This window comes from Plutella xylostella, chromosome 14 (genome assembly GCF_932276165.1).
Source record: "Plutella xylostella chromosome 14, ilPluXylo3.1, whole genome shotgun sequence".
Lineage (NCBI taxonomy): Eukaryota > Metazoa > Arthropoda > Insecta > Lepidoptera > Plutellidae > Plutella > Plutella xylostella.
In genome coordinates this window covers 2,791,788-2,803,800 of record NC_063994.1, presented here as the reverse complement: position 1 = coordinate 2,803,800, position 12,013 = coordinate 2,791,788, and positions in this window count along the sequence as shown.

The window sequence follows — 12,013 nt, the reverse complement described above, 5'->3', positions numbered from 1 at the left end:
TAACTATAATGGTAATTATCTAACTTTTTTCTATCCAACTTATATAAAATTACGATAGTAATCGGTCTAGATATAATGATATTCTAATATGAAGACGAAGATATATGGCATGGTCGCCCAAAGTTAAAGCGTGCAATAATAGTCAAATACTAAGATAATATAAAGCAACCATATTTTAATAAGAACTAAATGGGTGTCATTTAAACGATCGCCAATTAAATCCGTTTTGAATTTGCTAAATAATAGGTTTGAAGGCAAAATAGTAGATTTGCCAGCAAATTTTTGCCCCCAAACAATTTTAAATCAATTCAACAATTAATCACTTAAAATTGCCGGGATTTATGATCAAGTGGCAAGTTAACATTTATGTATATATTTTAATAGGTATGTCCACATAACTCGATGTTATGTTTAATATTTAAATGAAACAAAAAATTAAGTTTAAATCATCAATATTCTTAATTAAAAACAACATAAACAACCTTCTTCTAATTATAACTTAAACCTTAATCTTCTTCTAATCAAAAGCAATCTTATTGTAATTAAAACTTAAACTTCCTCTTTTCATCATCATCATCATCAGCCAATAATCATCCACTGGTGGAGATAGATCCGCTCCCAAGGAGTGCCACAACATTCGGTCCTCTGCCTTCCTCATCCAACCACTATCGGCTATCCGCCTAAGATCGTCAGTCCAGCGGGCAGGAGGGCGTCCCACGCTCCGTTTGCCTGTTCGTGGTCTCGACTCGAGAACTCGTCTACCCCAACGGTTATCGGTTCTTCGGCAGATATGACCAGCCCACTGCCTCTTCAGCTTGCATATTTTGACAGCTAAGTATGTCGGTAACCTTGGTCCTCTGACGGATAATCTCATTTCTGATACGATCCATCAGAGAAACTCCAAGCATAGCTCTCTCCATAGCACCGTCTCCGCTAATTTGTAAACTCATGTATTAAATTGCTAACGAATTATAATGTTTTAATAACTGGACCAATCATAATGTAACTACTGCAATGCTGATAAAATATGAATTAAAAAGAAATCGCAACATGCGACCTAGAGTCAATATATTTGCTGGCAAATGTACTATTCTGCGGGCGCAGTTATTATTTGAGGAGCAAAAATAATATTCTGCATACAAAGTTTTTATTTATGTAATGAACTCAAATTTTTTGGCAATCCATCTATTATTTTAGATTTTTGTATTGATATTATTTGCTGATTCATACCAGAGGACACTTTTTATTTATTTGAGGACATAAATATATTGTTGCGGTTGATCTATTAATTTGCTGATACAAGTTGATGACAAAAATAAACTTTGCTGGCAAGAAATATAGTTCCCGAACTAAATGGATTGTCAGAACAAAAAAAAACATCTCGACGAATAACACCCCACTTCTAACGAAACGAAACTAATTTGCGACTTTATACATTCGTGCTATGAATTCGCGCTCTAGATTGAGAATACTTCGGTAGGTCTGTATTATATTTGTCCGAATGTTTTTAACCAAAATTCGTATGGCCTCTCCGTATTTCAAGTTTAGAGAAGGTTTACTAAGGTTAGCGACATAGGTGTCAAAACGTAACAGCTGAAGTGGCAGTGTGCTGGTCATATCAGCCGAAGAATTGATAACCATTTGAGTGGACGAGTTCTCGAATGGAGACCACGAAAGCCGAGGACTACATGTTCTGGTGCTCCTTAAGAGACGTCTATGACAAGCAGGGGATGACAATAGGATGATGATGGTGATAAAGCTTTACTTGAAACACACGAGTTTTGACTCTCTGTGCCAGTCAAAAAGAAATTCGTAAGTATATCACAAGGTCATTAGTAAACCGTGTTTAAATTGACAAACAATTCTATGAATTCGGGGGTAATCATGATGTTTGTATTTGCGATAAAACAGATGAAATGCGAGTACAATCAGATTTTCGCCAGATTTCGATTTATTCATCAACATGTCTAATCAAAACAGGTTGAAAAAAATTAATAATGTACAATTTTATATAACTTAATTTAAGTATCTCTAAACAATTAAGTAGCCTTCTCGAGTACCGTATTATTTGTCGTTTACTACCTACAGCGCAACCTTGCGACTGACGCTAATATGACTGGTTTCTTTTGCCACGGTGACAAAGCCTAGTTTAGAGCTCTTGTGTTTGACATCGAATCGAATTTGGTAGAATAGAATAGAATAGAATAAATCTTTATTAAAAGAAAAACAACTTATGCTATTACATATACATCCCACAAAACCAAATGTTAATATGGTTTGACTGTGGGTAAGGAGTCGCACTAAATAACAAATAGGGTGGGTAGACAATAGACCTTGGGAATTTACCAGAATAGAGTGTAGCACCGTGAAAGTTTTTGAATATAGCGGAAGCCAATATTCTGTAATAGGTTGACATAACAATACGTTTTAGAAGATGCTGATTTGAACAGCTGTTGTTTATTAATCGATTTCATAGTTGCTCCCACAGTATGCCGGGTACAGTCACATGGCAATATGCAACGCCACTGATAAAATTCCACCTTACCTAATACAAGCCAATATTCTGTAATAGGTTGACATAACAATACGTTGTAGAAGATGCTGATTTGAACAGCTGTTGTTTATTAATCGATTTCATAGTTGCTCCCACAGTATGTCGGGTACAGTCACATGGCAATATGCAACGCCACTGATAAAATTCTACCTTACCTAATACCTAAACCCTAAAAAAATTATGCAATTTTAGATGCAATATTATTCAGCTCACAAAACTACCACCGAAACAGGACGCTAACGGCATTTTTAAAATCGTATTTACTCTAACAAGCGCAGTGACACATCCGTTCATCGCGGATGTTGGTCACGGAGTGCGGCGAGACTTGTTCAGTTCTCCGCGCGGCCGCTAGGTGGCGCTGTCAATTTGTCTGCGAAGAGACAATTTGGCGCCCGACATGGGCTTGTTGGCGCCCACCGTGGGGCTGCCTAGCGGGTCATGACCGTGCACTTTTCCTTAAGTTATTGTATTTTAAGACATGACTCGACTGTAACTGAACTTTTGTCGCTTAATAACTTGCAGCTATATTGAATTGCGTAATTTTGTTAACGGAGTTATCGTTGCGTCACCGATTCACCATGCTTTAAAGTATTGAGTATATTATTTCAAGGGTGGATTTCAACAAGTCCTAAAAAATCTTCATTTCCGTGGACTTTTTTATCTTAAGGTTTTTTATATTAGAAAAACGCTTTTATTAAAGTTTTTGTTAATGATAGTGTTCTTACTAAATGGGTAGCAGATAAGTTTAAAACTTAACGAGATACGGGTGATTAAAAATTTCGTGCCACGGCGATGAAACATGCGTTCACGGCAATGAAACAAGCGTCCACGGCAATGAAACAAAGGCCCACGGCAATGAATCAAACTTCCACGGCAATGAAAGAACTGTATACAATGTAAATGAAAGAATCAATCCACTGCAATTTTTTAAAAAGACTGTGAGGGAAACGCAAACTTAGACTGGTATGTATGGCAGAAATATTTGGATAGATATTGGAACGAAAGAAAGAACGACAGTATGTATAAAAAAATAAGAATATAGTATGGAATTCTCTAAGTAGCATTGTGGGGTCCGTAATGCGACGTATAAAACAAAATGTTTCATTTCACACTAATAACGTTCACAAACCTTGATCATAAACCTTTCCTATAACATCTATATTTTCATAAGGTATAATATCCAATTTGTATACTGTTCATTTTATGTAAAATTCATAAAATATACTATAATATGACATAATCTGTGCAGAATTACACAACACCGGCTAAACACCTAGCACCAAAATATAAAGATAGGTGCGGTTAGGTGCACATGTTGGTCAGCTAAGCGTCCCCCTACATAGCGCCAATAATAATAACGCAGTTAAAACTCCTTGCACCAAAACCTAAACATAGAGCGTCTCCCCATGTAGCCCCGCTTCGCTTTTGATGAACATGTGCACTTAACCGCTCCTCCTCGCTTTTCTCGTCATCGCACCTATCTTTAGGTTGTGGTGCTAGAGGTTTTGATGGAGTTGTGTAATTTAACACAGATTATGTGATATGATAGAATATTTTATCAACTTTATGCTAAATCATAGTATATTTTAATTGGTATAATAATATGAAATGTACATGTTATCATCATCAGCCTATAATCATCCAATGCTGGACATAGGCCTCTCCCAAGGAGCGCCACAACACTCGGTCCTCGGTCTTCCGAATCCAGCCACTACCGGCTACCTGCCTAAGCTTGCATATTTTGACAGCTATGTTGGTAACCTTAGTCCTCTGACGTATAACCTCTTTTCTGATAGGTACCATCCATTAGAGAAACCCCAAGCATAGCTCTCTCCATAGCACGCTGAGTGACTTTAAATCGGTGGACCAGTCCCACCATCATTGTCCACGTCTCTGCACCATATTTCATAACTGGCAGGGCGCAATGGTTGAAGACTGTTGGATGCGCCTTTCAGCTTCCTTGTCGAAGTTGCTTCTGCCATAGAATAACAAATACCTACAAGTGCTAGTCTCGTTATTCTATGCTTCTGCCTAGCCGAATAGTCTGCCTCCGGTAGTCATATTATTGCACAACTTCGATAGTTGTCTCACGAACGATCACCGGCTCCGGTTTTATGTGAACATTCTACATGACTTTTGTCTTGCCCAAGTTCATACGGAGGCCTACACGTTGCAAAGAGCATTAAGGCCACTTAGCATCCAGCTGAGTTCCTGCAGAGATGTATGTTCTATTATATTCTATTGTACTATCTGTGGGAGGTGTAAGTACCTGCACCTGGCTCTCTCGAATGGGACCTTTGTGCGATGTGAATATTCTATTCCAAGGTCTAAGCTGCCTTTCTAAGCTTGGACCATTTCCCACCACGCTGGTCGACAGGGGGTTGGTGGGTTCACATATTATCTAGATGTGCTAAATCAATAGGTAGATATGCAGGATTCATCACGATGTTTTCCTTCACCGTAAGAGCGATGGTATACATTGTATTTAAATTCAAAGGAACACATTGGTACATGTCAGCGCCGGAATTCGCACCCGCATCACTGGCGTGGGAAGCGGGCGCTTACACGACTGAGCTACCACCGATCTTATTTATACATAACGTTCATTATAATTTATGTTGTGATTGTTATTATTAATGTAATATTATATATTTCGTTTTTATACATCGCGATACGCACCCGTTTTAACGCACTGCAAAAAGAGGTAATTTGACTAGTCCTGTAGGTAATATGTCAGTGATCGGTATTACCTGTATTACAGGTAAAAGATGGTAAAGATATGTTACTTTGCCTAATCATCCATACCACGGCGATGAAAACATAAGTCACGGAAATGAATAACCTGGCCACGGAAATGAATAACCTAACCACGGCAATGAATACAAATTATTTTACAAGACATGGCAATGAAATTTTTTTCATTGCCGTGGCTTTTTTTTCATTGCCATAGCAAATATTGGCCACGGAAGCCACGGAAATGAAAGCATGGCGATGAAAACCAAGGCATTAAATATAAATAACTAAAAATGTATTAACTATTCGAAGAAATAAACACTTTATAAGGTAAATATTTTCAAAATGCTTTCTTTTGAATGCTTACTCTAGAAGACAAACTTAATTTTAGAGAAGTTATATCTATCCACGGCAATGAAAGAAAAAATGTCCAGCCCCCAAAATTTTTACTGATTTTCACTATAGCGCAAAAACGCGGGCACCGATGTACCTCCTTCCACGTCGAGCAGTTAGGCGACACTTGTAAGAAACGATTAGCGCACTGAGGGGGCACCCAAGCTCATAGGTAAAACAATATCCTTGATCATGTTTAGGACACGGCGATGAACAGAAGTTCTGGGACACATGAGTTTTCACTTACCGTTCGTTATATTCTTTATATATTTCAATAAATGTATTCCGTGACAATACTTTAACTATTAGTGTATCAAATGAAACTAAGTTTAACTATCAATACTCAATATTTTTTCATCAATGAAGAATAATACAAAACGTGGTGACGTGGGGACAGACACGGCAATGAAAGATTTGGAGGTTTAATCTTTTTTTTTTAAATATCCATTAATCCTTTTAATACAATATTTAGTGCTACACATAGATAACTATTTCACTTAACCGGAAAAAAATATTAGAAAATTATAACTTGGTTTTTTAGTACCGATTTCATTGATGCCACGCAATTTTTGGCTGCGGGAAATTCACCCTCAAAATTATCAACCAACCGTAGTGTAGAAAGCATCCATTCTAACCACAACCGCAGGCATGTTTCACTGAAACCAACGTTTGAAACTTCAAGAGCATTCCCGACTCGAACCGCAATCAAGAACCGATTAAGTAAAACGTTAGAGGGAATATTTTCCGCTTTGAGCAAAACGACCGCTTTCGTATCGTTGCTTAGTATCGCAACCGCTACTTCTACGTCTCGAAAAGCGACCCACCCTTTATACTCTCCCACTATAGGTACGTTAACTACAGCGAGATAAAGTCGTGGTTAGCGAAGCAAGCTCGGATAAATTTGTGCGTCGCAAAGTAAGAGTAGGCCCCCCAAAGACGCGCGTATCCCCGTGGGTGCTCCGGGTTCGCGATTAGAGTTTCTATTATCCCGTTCGGAAGCCGTTTGATGTATTCATTGCGGCCGCGGCAGATAAAAGTCACGGGTTAATGATCCCGCGGGATCTTTGTCGGTTGAGTGAAATTCAAGTACTGTTGTGTGATTTTGTGGACTGTCTAGGGTGAGTAAAAACTGGTTTAAGTAAGATAAGTGAATGTCAGTAATGGACCTGAAATGGTATATGTACAATCTTACATCACTTAGAAATATCATCACATACAGGTAATATTTTGTTAATTGTTAATTTCTTTCACTGAAAAAATAATTATAATTAACCAAATTGTACCTTTTTGATACAGTTGAATACCTACGTGGATTTACCCTTAGCTAAATAACATCATCATATTTGATTAATGTAGATTGTAAAATATTTACCCTAATAACTTTAATAAACTTTACAACGACACAAAAACTTTTCAACAGCGACCATCAACAATATCACAATACGATGACAAACAAAAGTTGAACGCACGACATAAAAACAGAACACCAATTTATTAAACTCGCCGTATTACTTTTGAGACGGCTAAATGAATTGAAGTGCAGTTTCTGTTAAGGTGAAAGCAATGTTTGCCCTAGGGAACCCGGCAACTTCAGGAACGGCGACGTTGGGAACTTTGAAAAATTCCCGACTAGTTTGTTTGACTGTAACTTAATAACTGTGTGCAGACGAGACGGCGAGAAGTCGAGAATTAAGTTGCGAAAACATCTCCGTAGTAACTGCTGCCTGTAGTTGAGATTTGTACGTAAACTTTTAAGTTTTCAGGTTATATGCAAGTCAGTTTGCGTGAGGAACGCCGAGGACAATTATTGGCGGTACGGAAGTAATAATAATAATAGAATAAAAATAAAATACAGTTACCTACGTGCTAAAACTTTGATGATGAAAATTTATAATTTTGTGAAATCTTTTTTATTCAAAAAAGTTTTTCATAATGAGCTAAGATTTTACCTGAATACCTATGATCGTATACATATATGTACTTACCTACGTAAGTACTTAAATAATAACTTTTCATTTTACTGTAAAATACTGCAAGATTTTTAATGCCACCTAGTTTGGGTCAAAGGTCAAAGAGATTGAACAAAAACAAACCGCGCAAAATCTGACTTAAGATCCAAACGGAATATAAAAACTTGAAAACACTCCATTAATTCTGACATCATTAGGCGAAACAACAGCAAATCTTCAGCTGAAATAACACCCTTGATTCCCTCCTCTTAAAGAATATAATCGTTCAGCTATGGATTTGTTTAAACATACGAATATTCTAAGCCAAAATATATCTTATAAATATTTTATTTTGCTCCTGAAAATAACTAGTTTTCAGTATATTTAGCTCAACCAAACTAATTACAATGGTTTGCATAAATAATAAGTATTATTCGGGTCATAAGGTCCATTGTTGCTAAATCTTTTTTGATTAGTAAGACGTTTTTCTTCTGCATCATTTGTATCCACAAGCCGCGAGTCTGCATTAGCATTTGTTAGCAAAATCTGCTTAGCAATGTCTTAGTAAACAAACCGGAAAGACATTTTAAATTCTTAACTGCTCGGGGCTTTTCATCTAAGTTGTGATAAAGTTTTATAAATTAACTGCTCACTAAGTAGATCTTTAACTTAAACACTGGTACACTTGTATCATCAAAACTTTAATTAAACTACAGTTCAGCAAAAACAAGATGCAAGATAACTAAGTAGAAAATTTGTGAAAAAATTGACGTACCTAAATGTTCAAGTATAGTGCCACAAACTTATCTGTTCCGGTGAGAGCTCACGTAAATGTCTAATATTTCTTGATTCTATAAGATTTTCAGTTAGCCTGTAGGCATTCACCCTTTCGGTTTTAATAAATCCATCTAATCTATATCAATATAATATAATTCATATGTAAGTAATGAGATATGGATCAATTTAGTTCGCTCTCACCGGAACAGATAAGTTTGTAGCACTGTACTTGTAAATGGTCCATAAAAAATATTGATAACTAAGTAACTTCACAGTTTCCATGGATATTCATATGAAGGAGGTTAACCAAAAAGTTTCAACGGACCGACACCATCGCTGAGCGAGAGAAAATTCCAAATTCAAACCAGTTCGTGTTTAGACTGCGAAGCGGGCGGACGTGGCGACAGAACAGACATTTATTCCGTTACGACTTTCCGGTAAATGCTAAATAAAATTGCTGAGATACAAATAGATGCTTACTGCTAAACTCAATATATTTTAAATTGATTCAGATTTTCCGGGACGTGAGAGGTAAATTTTTACGGCAATTTTACATAAAGCAATGAAAATCCTTCAAGAAATCCTCTGACTTGTGCGTATGTCACATTGATAATGCTTACCAGTATCTTAGAACTTCAACCAACACTAAAAGACCTCCCCTACCCACACATTACTCGCTCCGCAAAGAGAATTTACATAGAGGAAAACGGTCAAGGAAAAATGGTTATGTTTTGAATAATGACGTCAAAAAGGGCGCTATTTTTCTGTGTATAACGTTGCAAACGATTCGCTCATTACTGCTCTTGAAATATTTATAATTTGTTGTTCACCATTATTTATTTACTTATTCATAAGCTAGACGTTTTTTACCTCTTTAAATATAAAACAGAAGAACTTAACTGCATAAGATTAATACATATTATTATAATTGATTGTGGTACTATACTACAGCACAGTTTGTTCACACCAATAAGTTCCGAATAATCCCAATTTCCTTTGTTCATGCTTTATTAAATTTCTATTGAAGCTCTCTATGTTTCATACCCCTGGGTTTTAGTGACATCGGTGGAATTTCTAATTTAATTATTCGCATCCAACTTGTCATAAACGATTGGCGGAACATTCTCCTAGATAATCTAGGCTAGATCTAGATTGCTAAGCGGCGTTAGTCTTGCACCCAGCATTTGATAAGTTTCAAAAAGATCGCTTAGGTATAAGAAGAAACATTTCATACAGAATTCATACTGAACAACTTTTATTCTGCGAATTTTAGAAATTTGTGCAAAAAATTTGTTTTGCAATGAAGTCACGTGAGCTTTTTTCATGAATTTCAAAAGTCGTACATAAAAGTTATTAAGAATCACCGCCTGAGTAATCCCTTTCAAGGCAGATCACTAAGAAATTATCAAAATTGCCAGATAAATGTTGTCTTCGGCCGGAAGTTGTCGCGAATTCATTAAACTATTTATATGAGTAAACGCGAATATCTGAACTGTTAATAATTAATAACCGTGATTAGTACAAACATACTAATCACGGTGACGAACTGAATATGGGATATATCATAAACAAATTAGTTACTTAGTATCACGCACACGTGATGACCGATCAGTCTAATAACCTGATCGTCTGAATGTCAAGGATAATCCTGATGTTCTTAGGGGTTTCACCCCAGTGGCCTCCAACCTCCCCTATAGCCACCCCGTGCCTCGCTAGCAGGGTTGTTCCCTGGGACTGATCACATGGGATTGTTTCCCTAGCTTCTTACACTGATCACATGGGATTGATTCCCTAGCTTCTTACACTGATCACATGGGATTGTTTCCCCTGGCGCACTGAATATCTAATCTATCTATTATCACACGGTACGGGTACGGTATGTACCTCGTACCTCCTTTAAACCTTACATTATTAGCTCCTTAGTTTCCTTACTCATTATAAACACAATTGGTACATCAAGAAATCAAGTGTAGGTATAACTTATCAATCATAAACGAGATATAAAAGGTAAGTAGAAAGGTCACTTAGCTGCGCACTTGCAGTAACTGGCTGTTGTCTGAACCGGGCCATCACGCCCGCCTCGGCTCCCCGAGCCTGGGCGCCTCGGCTCCGCTCCGCGGGGTCCTCTCGCACCCACGACACTGATAACTCCCTCACTCTCCGTCTGCTCACCGCGGCTGCTCACAAAAAGTGAAAAACGCTCCCGCGCTGCTCGTTTACGTGGATAAATTAGTCTACCCTCAACTCGCCGATATTAATATTAAGGCTCGTCTACACTCAGAATAATTATCTTGATTATTCTGTGAGTCGAAATCGGTACAACTCCCGATAATTCGGGACACTCCCGCCGAGAGAAAAGTTTCTATGAGTGAGACGCTTTTACCTATTCTAATATAGGTCATAAGTATATGTATAGATCAGCCACCGACAAATTAGACCCTTCTCAAAATTTTCGTGTTTTGATTTTACGTCTATATTAATGCCTGTTTCATTAATAAGCAATAAAGCATACATCGGTAGCAATCTCTAGTTTTGGCTCCTTTGCTACAAGTTCCTCAATTGCACTTCTCCTTTCGTACCATAACAACATTCCAGTAATTCAAGCAATTTTCTATTGCAAGTTCTATTTGATACTTCTACTATGTGGCTTCTATTACAAATAATAGTTCATCCTAATTTTCTATTATCTTTTATTCTTACTACACCTCTTCTTTTCTTACTACACCTCTTCTTGCATTTACATTTATTACTGATATCTGTCACATAATACACACGACTGTACTGCAATTTTCTGCTTTTAGTTATTTGTCCTGTTGACACTTGAGCACCCTAAATCTTAATACTCAATCAAACGATAATTTTAAATGAAAATGAAAATGAAAATGAAAAATATCTTTATTGTTAGAAAGTATACACACATTGTGTCCTGGCTCCCAAACTAGGATACCCTGTACTATGGGTAGCCAGGTTTTTTACTCGGAAAGTACCAAACATTTATGTAGTTACATGTGATAGATAAGTAAGCGCAGACAATAGTTACAATTATACAGGGTGTTGCAAAATTGGTATACTAAGCCGAAACCTACATGTGCAGCATGTTATATCTAAGCCCGAAACTGAAATCAGAATTTGGAAATTCGCGAAAAAAAAATATTTTTTTCCATAGTAAAAAGTCACGTGACGAACAAAGTTTCTATGGAAAATGAAATTTTTTTTTCGCGAATTTTCAAATTCTGATTTCAGTTTCGGGCTTAGATATAACATGCTGCACATGTCGGTTTCGGCTTAGTATACCCTTTTTGCAACACCCTGTATACTGTAGGTATTCATTCTCATTCGGCACAAAAGGTAAACAATCGCTGTGCGTCTTCTTAATCAAAAAACTACAAATAAACTACAGCCAAAACAGATGGTTTAATTACAAAATCATAAAAAAATAATCTTGCAAGTAGGTATTTCATTTCTCACGATGTTTTACTTTATACTTAACTTAGTTTTTAGGTTAGTTCAAAGAAAAAGAAACTAACATACTTAAAGTGTAACTAAATAAGTAACATAATATAAGCTTAAAGTGTAACTAAATAAGTAACGTAAAAGCGTACATACG